This window comes from Zeugodacus cucurbitae, chromosome 6, assembly GCF_028554725.1.
Source record: "Zeugodacus cucurbitae isolate PBARC_wt_2022May chromosome 6, idZeuCucr1.2, whole genome shotgun sequence".
Lineage (NCBI taxonomy): Eukaryota > Metazoa > Arthropoda > Insecta > Diptera > Tephritidae > Zeugodacus > Zeugodacus cucurbitae.
Window position 1 is genome coordinate 10,783,521 of NC_071671.1, and position 12,782 is coordinate 10,796,302.

The following is a 12,782-nucleotide window of genomic DNA, read 5'->3' on the forward strand; positions in this document are numbered from 1 at the left end:
TCCCATAATCCAGGCATCGAAATCAGCAATGCAGCGGATACTGTAAAATGATCTGGGACTCACAGTTTACAAAAAACAGCGAGCACATGGCCTAACTGTGTAGCTGTAACTTAGTAAAATCGGTGTTACGAAAGGCTTAAGGGGCTATACCAGTGTAACCCATGAAAAATTAGGCGATTTTTGTGATTTTTTTTTTAAGAAAGTACTCGATTGAAATAATAAGCTATACTTTTAATTATATTTTAAGATTTTTTTTACAAAGATATTGAAAAATAGCGGTGTTATGTGCTGTCTTGGGAGGTGCCAAAAGAAAGTTCCCCAACTACTGACATGATTCCAGCCGAATGAGTAGCTGAAACTCAAAAATTCAAAAAGTTTATTAAATCTAAATGTAATGCAATGACCTACGGTTTTTGAAAGAATATCAAAAATTAACAAAATGGCGTAGTTAGGAAAAAAATTTCGTTTTTTTAGGTAAAAAATTGTCGATTTTTTAATACCAAATCGACAATTTCAAATCAAAAAGATCGTAGGTCATTGTACAGTAAATATATTCAAGCATACTTCGTTGAATTTTGTTCGGTCAAAATCTCGTTGAATTATGATGACAGTAATTTTGAGAAATGCCGTTTCGAGAAAAACGCGTTTAAAATTTCGACTATAGCGGCTTATACCTGCGAGCGTTCGCTCTTTAGAATGCTGCCATTCAAAAACTATTCAAGATACGACCTTGCCGCTTTCACAGCATATTTTTGAATGTATAAACTATCGAAAAACAAAAAATAAAAAAATCGATTTTTTGAAAATGTCACACTGGTATAGCCCCTTAAACATTTAGTAATTTAAAAATCGGCTGAGGGAAAAGTGGGATGACCAAGATATATTTTGGGTGCCGTTAACGACGAATGATATAAGGGAAATATTTGAACTAACGCACTAATTTCAGAATCTTTAAAGAATTCTTTATCAAATAAAAAAAAAATCATGAAATTCTATTAGTTTCTTTAATTTTTATTTTGCGTTGGTGACACGTATTGTGGGTCACACTGTAAATATCAGCTGAAATATGCCGCCATATATATTAAATATTTTTTTAAATAATATTTACGAAATACCCAAGTTAGCTTACATTGCATGGTTCTAAACTCAATTTAATTTTACTGAATGTTTTATTGCGAAAAATTTAATTTGTGAAAAATCCGAAACCAATTGATTTAAAGAAATATTAACAGATAACATGACTTTTGAATTTCATAATTATTTTGAATAATAAATAATATAGTAAGACGGAGGCTCTGGCAGCCAGTGCTCTGTATATATAAGTGGAGTAATTATTTATAATTATTTCTGTTCTAAATAAAAATTTAAAAAAGGTTTAAAATGAGACTCAACGCTTTATGAGCTTCTATTTAAATTTCATCAAGTTCATTCAACAATTCACAAATCAAATCTTTTTTCATATTTTCCAATAATTTTATACGTTTCTTTTACAGTTTTATAATCAGCTGATATTTTTGCATTTCAAAATTTTGTGTTTCACAGGTGTTCTTTTTTTGTATGTGAACATTGAAATGGGTTTCTTCGAGTTTTATTTGCGAATTATGAAAATGTCTGAAATGGAAGAATTCGTTACGATAGCATTGGATGTTTGAATCAAACGTGATAACGTTTTTTACAATTGTCAGCAGTTAATTTCAGATTTCTACGTTGGCTAAGAAATCGCAAAACAGTTTTGACTTAAATTCTTTAATAGCTATTTAATGCAAATAACTTGTTGACTAATCGTATGTACTGTGAAGATGTCTACAACCGTTTGGCATAATTACATATATGAACGATATCGAATTGTTGTTTCATTAAAAACAATATTTGTAAGCGCTTAAGCGCGCTTATGAACCGCCACTTTACACTACAAATGTTTAATCGAAAGAAACAGTCTACTTTAAAACGCAACGTACATAAAAATTGGTTTGTGGCAGTGTAGCATTTTTCGTAATTACTTAATTTGTTGTTTGTTGATTTTTGTTTGTTTTTGCATCGAAATAATTCACTTCACATACTCAATGCTAAATTGTAAAATGCATTTAATAGTACAACACTTTTACGGCGTTTTTTGTTTTGTGATTTATTTTAAATATTAAATTTTTTATGGTCGTAGTTCCATATCGATTGTTTTGTGTGTTACTTTGCTCTTCACGCAATTTATGCAATTTTATGTATTTTTGTAGTATTTTCAAACTTATACCTTAATATGTGTACATATTGTTTTTGCTATCGTTTTATAAATCTGAAAAATTTAAAATTACGTATTTATTGCATTTTACGACAAATTTATATGCTTAATTGTTGCTATTAACTTTTTTTATATTTCTGTTCTTGTTTCTGTTTTTGTTTTCTGTTCTGGTTTCTGTTTCTGATTTTGGTTTAAATTTTTTGTTTTTGTTTTCTGTTTCTGTTTTTGCTTTTTGTTTTCTGTTTCTGTTTCTGTTTTTGCATTTTATTTTCAGTTTCTGTTTCTGTTTTCAATTGAAATGCATATTTCAGTTTTATACTGTTTTCACAAATGTGCGTAGATTTTAAGGTTTCACTGTTTATGCAGCTAAGTATGTACTGCGTTTGCTGTCTGAACATATAATTTTAATTATCATTAATATGTAAGAGCTTGGCGTTTGAGTTTATTGTATGGTTTTGGTAACGTAATTTAATTTCTGAATTTATTCCTCTAAGTAATATATGCTTTTATATATTTATATATATATGCCTGTGTATAAGTAAGTGAACTTGAGAAATTTCGCCAAATTTCAACAATTCTTTTTCATGAATTTTTGCATAAATGTTTAATTTGTTATTGCACTTGATTGCAAATCAACTACAAAATATAATATATAGCAGTATAGTAGTAGATATATTGAGTATTTTTTCCATATACTTTTTTGTATTTATTGAAGCTGAGTGTAAGAGTGAATTTTCCTGCTGATTTATCGTAATAATTCGCTTTAATATGCATTTTTGTTTTCTTGCTGGCAGTGAAAATATGCGCAAAAAAAGTTTCTAATATCATTACTTTTTTCAGGTTATGGAAAACAGTTGAGTCAGAATGTGAGCTTGTGCTTGAAAATCGTGGCGTGGTAGTGATGTGTGCGATTGATTGAAGCAAAAATGGTTTGCATTGCAAATTTTAGGTTTTTAGTTGCAATATATAGTAATTATATATATTTTTTTTTCAATAATTCGTTTTTGAAAACCCATTGTTTGTTAGTGGTTGTTGTTTGCTACACGTTTCTTTAGGTACGTCTGTGCCTGCATGCCGAGTGGCGTCTTCAAATTGCTTGACATTCGTTTGTTTCCAGCCAACTGTTTGTTATTCATTCAACTTTAATAATATTTTCTACTTTATTTTTACTCATTTATGTATTTGTAAGCTTTATTCCCACATACATATTTTTGTTGTAGCTGCAATCATTGTGATTCATTATGATTGACTTATTTGTTTATAAGTTTAAGTTTAATTTTAATATTGCTGCAAAACAGGTACCTTTAAGGCGTGAAGGAATCAAGGAATCTAGGTTGGGATTTTCGGGGAGAATCATTTAGAAAACGAGTAAAAAATAAATAATAATAAGATATTTAAAAACAAATTAATTTAAATAATTATGAAAAAAAATAGTCGAAAATTACTAAACTACAAGATTCCAAGCTGGTACATTCCGAAATTTTCTGCAACTGCCCTGAAAATATCGACCATTCTGTCGCGGCGCCAAATCTCTGCGGCTCCGATGGACATCTGGGGCGACGAAACCACTGCAGAAGTGGCATTTTAACGGATTGCTCGAAAAGTAGGGGTATGGTTGGGGCGAGAGTTTTTTGTTAAGAGCTTTTCTTAAAATTTAGCTTCAGGTTACCAGACTAATGCAGTGTCTTTCAAGCAGAGGTGTCTGCAATTAAGGTAGCGGTATATGAACTACTCCGAAGTGTAGCCACCTTCATGGAGATGAGTAACCACTCCGATAACAGAGCGGAGCTGAGCTCGCTGAATATGAGCTGAGCTCGCTGAATATGTGTTCAAAGCTAGTTAAGGAGTGTCTTAGGTCATTACAGATAGCGTCAAGCTATTTCACTATCATCAGCGGCAAGAAAGTGTATCAGTCGTACTATTTCGCCAAGCTGGGAACGAGTCAGGGCTCCGCTGCCCTCTTGTGCACTAATACTGGAACTTTTGGCCCAGAGGTCGGCGGAACTACGTACACTCAAAAAGTTTCACCTTACCGTATATGGGCATACATGTAATGCTAGGTGGAGTAATTTTCTCCTACACTGTCCAGCAAGCGCAAGACTGAGTTTGAAATAGCTCTGTAGCTATAGTTTTGGTGAACCATGCAAACTTACATGAATAGACATTAACCGCCTCATACAATTTGTGATAGGCTGATCGGCGATACCTAAGCGTTTTCTTTGCGATCCATGCTTAGGAGTCTTTGGGTATCACAATGGACGTCACCTTCAGCTATCCAAATGAGATCTATAATGACACCTATCGCGAGGGTCAGCCTTTGAACTTAACCTAACTTAACCTGATTAAACTAAATTAGGTCTAGTTGAAGAAGTCGACTTTAAAAATCATGCACTGATTTTGAAATATTATTCTGTAAAAAGATACATGAGATCTTCAAATTTTCACAGTATAATCAAATAAGGAATCGCTACCTTCTTTCCGTATTGTTTCATGTTCTTTCAAGATACAAAAAGTTAAGCCTATAGACCACGAAACACCCAGAAAAATTTTTAATAAATCATTTCGGATAGCAAACAGGTTTGTGAGCAAGAGTAATGTTGTTTTGAGGGCTTATAAAGGAAAACGTTATATTCCGTATGAGATTTTATGTTTTTTTGGAAAGATACGCTGTAATTAAAAATGTTTATGGGTCAAAAAAGTAGTGAAGTAGAAGACCAAAATCATTAACTCAAAAATATATAAATAAATCGGTAAAATAAAAAAATCCATACATTAAAAATATAACAATCGTGTTGAAAAAAGTACTATGGAAATTTAAAAGAAAGAAGAAGAAGAAGATTAATGTCAAACTGAGTTTAAACCACCAATTTAATATTGAAATATAGAAGGGAAGGGAGTTTTGTGCTCATATTATGCAATGAAACGCGTTTGTTTTATATAATTACTTATTTAATTACTTCAGTACACCATTTGTAATCATTATTGGCGCTCATTTAATTACTGCAAATATTTATTTATTCAATTTTATTTATTATTTTATTTGGTTTTTGGTCAAGGTAGCGTCGTAAAGTTGAATTGGGATGAACTTGTTTCTTGTATGCAATTACTTAAGCACGCAATTAATCTTTCAATTAGTAAATACACGGGATAATTAATGCAAGTAATTTCAATACATAGACATACATACATATGTACATATGTGCTTAATGCCAATAAATATTTATCTCATATAATAACCGTTACAAATAGCGTTAATACTTCTGTAGCACTACTGTTTATCGCATATGTACATATGTACTGCCTGTATTGCATTATTACTTGTGTATATATGTATGTATGTATATTTTTTTAAATTTTTTTTGCATGTGCTTTTTGTTCGTCGAGATGAGGTAGCATATTCTTTTTCAATTTCTTTAATGTGTGTATATGATTTTTGGGTTTCGGAACTTGGAAACACAAGCGTTAATTTATAGTATATTTAGTTATAAGGAGAAAATATATTTCATAGTAATGAATCTTTGTAATGACCTTAGAAAAGGGGTTTCAACAAAATTCATATACATACACATACACATACATATATGTATGTATTTATGTATGTAATTCAACAGAATTAGAGATTTAACAAACAGAACGGGCACAATACATAAATTGTTATAAATTTTTAGTATATGCATTTCGCTTTATCGTGTTAGGCTACGGTTTAAGAAAACAACAAAAACAATTTTTGCGCATTTGAAATAACATTTTTTTTTTGGTTTACACTTAATACTCGTTTAGTATACAATACATTTTTTGGTTTGTTTTAAAAATTTTATTTTCTGTTTTTTTTAGCGCTATTTCACTAGTAGATTCAACCATTTTTGTGTGTTTTTTGTTTGTTTTTTTTTTTTTTAACAAGAAATTTTTTCAGGTGCTTATGGTTTAAAAGGTTGCTTAAGGTAGATTTTTTCACATTTATTTGCTTTGTCAACTTTGTTTGCATTTCATTTGGTTCATGACACGCTAACGGCATACTTTTTACATATCGAGATTTAAAAGTGGTTGCTTTATCAGTTATATATATGTATGTATATATTAATAATTTTGTGTTTTGTGGATTTTTAAGGATTAGTTATATAAAAATGAACATTTAACCTAAGTGTTTACAAGTTTAGGATAGAGGCGTACAATAATTTATGTGGCTTAAATTGTTTTAATTTTTTTTTAGTTTTTCTGTTTAGGTTACGTTGTACGATTGTTAAATTAATTATTTGCTACATACAATTTACACACTCGAAAAGCCTTTACTCAAACTTTACTTGAATTGCCGCAAAACAGTATGTCAGCTTATACAGTATAGAATTTTTAATAATATTATTTTGCATTTTTTTGTTTGTGTTTCAGCTTTGTATTTAAACAATTAGAGCACTTCTTCACTCAGTTTTACATGTACATATGTATGTATTTACTGCTTGCTAATTGCGCTTGAAAAGGCATAATTTATAATGGTTATGAGAGCATATTTATGCCAAATGCAGCAGCACTGCACGCCTGCGCATTACTAATGCTAACTCTTCGTATATACAATTTATATACATATTGTAGTCTTTTTAATCATGCTTGCCTTATTTTGTATCTAATTTTAATTTTTTCTTAATTTTTTATACATTCGCTTCTTAACTTTTACATAAATTTACATTTCTTCCCTATAACTGTGCTACTTTATAGCGCTTACAACTATTCTAATCAACGCAGTATTTCTTTCAGTGCTTTACTGCCCCGCCCACAATTTACCGCCGCGTTACCAGCCCACATCCGTCACTTAATACAAACAATACTTAACATTTCATTGCTTTGCGTGCTGGAAACTCGCGCAAACCCGTTGTGAGTTCACACTTTTCTCTCTAATATGCTCACTTTAATTGAAATTGTTGTTGCTCCAAACATTGTCCCAGTCTCTTAAATTACGCTGGCGCACATTACAAAGCAATTCACAGCCTTATTGCATTATTGCCCCCCAACTAACTTAGCCAACTTTATTGAAATATCCACTTAAATCAATTTTGCATAAAGAAATTAAGTTATTTTTCAAGTTTTAATTATTTTGCAAAAAAGTCTCTCTTTCTATTCTCTCTCAGTATTTCCCTACGCGCTATAGGCTGCAACATTCATTTTTATATTTTTAATTATTTTATATATAATCTATGTAATTATAACTACATGTCTATTTACATTTTTTATTTTTTTTTACAAAAGTTTTATTTTATTTAATTTTTTATTAATGGAAAACTCTAAAAAAATTTTGAAGTCTAAAATTTACGAAAATAATTAACTTGAAATGGCCAAATACTTGTGTTAGAGTTACTTAATGTCAATGTCGTTTTTTTAATATTAAATTTTTTTTTGCGTGTATTACTTATAATTTTCTTTTCTTTTCTTTTGTTAAAATTATTGTTTTTTTAATTTAATTTTAATTTCTTATTTTTTATATATTATATAATGTTTTTATTAAACCTCCTTAATTACATATATGTTTGTATATGTTTTTCGTTAATTTCGTTTTGCTTTTGAAAAGTTTTTTTAGCCTCTTAAATGCATACACAAATTGCTGTGTCGCAAAAAAATTAATTTTAATTGAAAAACCTATAAAATTGTATGTAGTATATACCTAAATAAATTTATGAAATTGCACTTTTCACTCAATTATTAGCACACCGCAATTGATTTTTTTTATAAAAAAAACTTTGTTTTTTAACTAAACTGTTTTTTTAACTAAACTTTTTTTTAACGAAACTTTTAACTAAACTTATGACGTGTAAATATGAAAATGAACGGCAGTTCTTTACGCTTAATTAATTTAATTTTAGTACTACTAAGCAAATTTTTCAATTAAAACTAAATTATTTTTTATTATAATTAAGTAATAATAAAAATAGCAATATTAATATATTTTTTTAATTTATATAAACTGAAACACCTAAAAATTTAATTATTTTTAGAAATAAAAACACAACATGCAATATTCTACCAAGGTATTGAAATTAAGTAATGAAAATCTTTCTAAATTTACAAATAATAAATTAAATAATTTAATTTAATATTAATAATAATTAAATTTTTTAATAAAAATTTATTTAAACCTATATAATTTTATTAAGTGAATTTTACAAAAAATGTGAAAGGAAAAGTTACTAATACATTAAACGACAACAAGTAGTTACAATTTTAATATAAAGGGGTTTCAGTGAGATTATACGCACTGACAGAAATTACGTATACAACAAAAAAGTGCTAAACGTTAAAAGAACAAAAATATTACCTACATATTTTTTACAGAATAGGGCTGCAACTCTCTTTTTTAAACAATAATTGTATTAGATAATCTACTACAGTGAAATGCAACTCTGTGTCATGTGTGTTATAATTTCGATATAAAGAAGAAAGGAAACAAAATATAGACGTCAAAAATTAAATTATAAAATATAACCGCCATAAATTGTTCAGCTATCGAAAGTTAGAATAGAAATTATTAAAAAAATATTTATGTAAGTTGATTTGCTATTTTGCTATTTAACTCTTGTTCCAGATCAGACCAGACTCCACCATTGTTCTCTGTGTAGCACAGCTCTTCAGTGAATTTTTTTTTGAATTTTCTAAAAGTTGCTTCCTCTGACTATTTTCGACTACCTATTCCAAACACTATTTATTGGGCCTAATCATTGATTCCGCAGCGAATTCGATTTCGATACGTTAAGGATTTTCGACTGAAAATTCCATGTAATCCATTCCAAAAAACTGCTTTAACACAAAGTGAAAACGTAAAACTGCGTTATCGAGCTTTAACGACAGATACTACAGATTTGTTAAACGAGATTGGCTGTGAATTGAAAAACATCAAGTTTCATTTTGGAGCTGGGGAAAAAATGCAACAACTGGTCTATTGTTGGTAGTACTTGTTATAGGGATCTAAATATGTGTTATGCATTTTAGACATTTTTAAAAAATAACATAAAAACATAAAAACATTTTAAAACTTTAAATAAAATACGTTAATGACCAAAAATATATACATATACGGTCAAATAAGTACCCGGATTCTCAAAAGAAATGCATAAAAATATTAAACAAAGAGTTTGTGTGAAATTTTTTTGCCCGGTTTCACAGTCAGTGCTTAAGATAAAACAGAAATATTGCGTTTTACAGTTCATACTTAAGTTCTGCTTAAGAACTGAAAATGGGAGACTTAAGCAGTGCTTAAGTAACATCTGATTTTTGTTTTGAATATTGACTTATTTGTCAAAAAAATAAAATAAAAATTATTTGCTGAAACAATTTTTGGAATTTCTTGCATTCAAAGACGGTTATATGCTTTCCTGCGAGTTGCAATAGGTGCCCCCACTCGCTTGCGGTGAAATTCGGTGTCCTTTTATTGTTTCCATCCATTTCCCAGATTCTAAATTTATTCGTCGCAGTTATTTTTCATCAACAATAATTATAATTTGTCAGATGGTATTTGTAAACAAATGTTTTTCATTGTGCTGCCATATATCATAATAGAATTTTATAGAAAATAAGCATCGACTGTGAAACGCAAATGACTACTCAGTCAACAACAATGCTTAGCTAAGATTTTATTTGGGCACAACTTAAGTACGAACTGTGAAACCGGGCATTTGTGTTTCGAACGAAATTTCTTGTGCCAAAACGTTGGAAATATTGAAAAAAAAAAACATTTGGTGATTCAACTATGTCGAAAACTCAATTTTACGATTGGTATAAATCGTTCAAAGAGGGGCATATAAAAATCGCAACGCACACAAAAGGTTGACTTGTTCCTAATGACGCCGTTAACAAATGACGCCTAAATGACACATAGCAATAAAAATTGACTCAATAGTGGCTGATAGTTGTGTCAACCTGGGAAAAACAATTTTTTGAAATATTCTCAGCGGGAAAATTTTAAATGAGAATTTCCGGATACTTAGATGACTGAATATGATTTGTTGCTTTTGCACAATTCCTTTCAACCAGTTTTGTACTGGATTGGATTACACACAACGTTAAACTATTGTGAAATTTCGTCCCAAAAAGTATTTAATGCAATTGAGCATCTTTGAAAAAATTCCTTAATAATTTCGAGAGCTCAACCTTATAACGTATTTAAATGCCACAAATTCAATTTTTTTTTTGATTATTTTTGTCTTCTGTCTCGAAAATACTTATATAAAACAAAAATTAGTCCATCATCAGTAATTGTTTATATATAAACTTCCAAATGGTTTATTTCTTTTAAATTTTCGCAATTCATTCACCAACGCATTGATTTCCAACAAAATTTTCGATTTTACAGATTCAATGATTTCGAAATTAGCCACATCTGTTAGCCGCGGAATGTATTTTATTAATTCCGTAAGTGACTTCACTTCGATTGAAAATTTTATATTCGATACGGTTTCATAGTAAAAATTTTCGATTGGTTCGAACCATTTTTCGTTTGAAACGGATTCAATGATTAGGCCCTTTAAGTATGTGGCTTGCTACTCTGCTATTTAAATCCTATGTCAGACTAATACTAACTCCACTGTTGTTCTAAATGTTGCACAGCTTTTCAGTGGAATGTTTTTTTTTAATTTTGAAAATTTTTTCCACTCACGGCTATACTCCAGTTTTACTAACAGAATATTAAATTTTCGATCCAATTTAATTTTTCTATAAAACTGAAAGCAAATAACCAATACTAAAATAAAATCAATTAAATTAATAAGCAAATAATTGTTTAAAAAACCAAACGCAGCCGCTAAAGCATAATGTGTAAATAAAACAAAATTTCTAATTTATTTAATTTTTTCAATAATTTTTCAACATTTTATTTTCTTTACTGTACTCCACTGAAGTCCATCATCATCAACTGTTTTCTGTATATATGAATTTTTTTCGCACTTAACATTTAATATTAGTGTAGCAGTGTTGCAGCTGCTTACTACTTGCCACGTCCAACGTTGCAAATGTGTAAATTGCATTACAAAAGGAAAAATAATAATAATAATAATAATATAAACATAATCGTAATGATAATAATGAAACAAAAGTACAGTGTGTGTGTTTTACAATTATCGCTAAGTATTACAAATAATATTAAAAGCTTAAAACAGCGAAGGCAAAACGACTGTCGCATTGGGCATTACGTTTTTTTGTTTTTGTTTTTATATCATACATATATATTTATATATATATATGCGTGTATGTGTGTGTATAACTTGTAACGCTTGATTTCACTAATATTCAATAAGTTTAAATTTGCATAAAATGTTTGAGGAATAATGTATTACAATTCACTGTGTTCTTGTCTGTTCATTTTTACACTTCACTTTCGTTTCTTTCTTTTTTAGTTAAAACTTAATTGGTAAATACTAAAATTAGGCGTAAGCATAAATCTAATGTTTATAATAAAATAAATTGTCAATTAAAATGTGTAAAATATGTGTAAATGTGTTTATTGCTACTCCACATTCTTGCAACACAATTTGCATTTGCTGTTTAAAAGCAACTAATTCAAATGATTTTTTATAATTTAAGCCGGAAAATTTTAATTTACATATATAAAATAATACATTGCAATTAAACTAGCGAAAAAAAGATATTAATTTACAATTAGTAAAGTAATTTAGCTTAATAAAATATTCATATACGCTTACATGCACTGACTTGTAATGTACAAATGTTGTTTGTTTAATTAAATAAAATTAAAATTAAAGTTAATATATTCACTTTTACCACAATTTTATGCTAATTTCTTTTGTTGTTGTTAATAAAAACTAAATATTTAAATTTATTTATACAAAATTGCACAATTTTTCATTAATTTATTCATAAAATCATACATTTGCTTCCCAGTTAAGTTAACCTAAAATAATATTTAAAACTTATTTAAGAAAATTTTGCTTTTAACTAAAGCACAAAAAAAAAATCCAAACAACTTTTCAGTATGAAGTTAAAAAATTTATTTAAAAAATTTAAATTTAGTTAACGTTTGCACGCTTTTTAAGCTATAAAAAATAAGGCCATCTTTCTTTGAACTAAATTTTATTAATTAAAAAAAAAAAATAAAACATTGCAATATTGCCAAAATTTTGTCAAAAATTCCTCTTTTTGGTTAAGTTAAAGCAAAGTGTGCATAAATACAAGTATATAAAAGAGAATAATAAATAAAACTATAAAAAGTTTAATTTAGTTACGTACATACATTCTACATATAATTTCGTATAAAAATTTTGATATTTTGCTTCCGATTCGAAATGAGAAATAAATTTTGTCAGCCCAAAGCTAAATGGAGTATATATATATATAAAATATGTATATTTGTATGTATGTATGTATATCTGTATATTTTTGCAGTGTGCAGTTGTTAGCAAAACGAGTAAATTTGATGTGTACAAAAAAAGTTTGTACAAAATTTGCTGTTTTTTTAGTATTATACTTGTCCAAAAAATATTAAACTAAGAGAATAATCAAAGTCTTTTTTTTAGCGAAAAAGTGATTGCAGGAATGGATTGTTTAGAATTTAGTT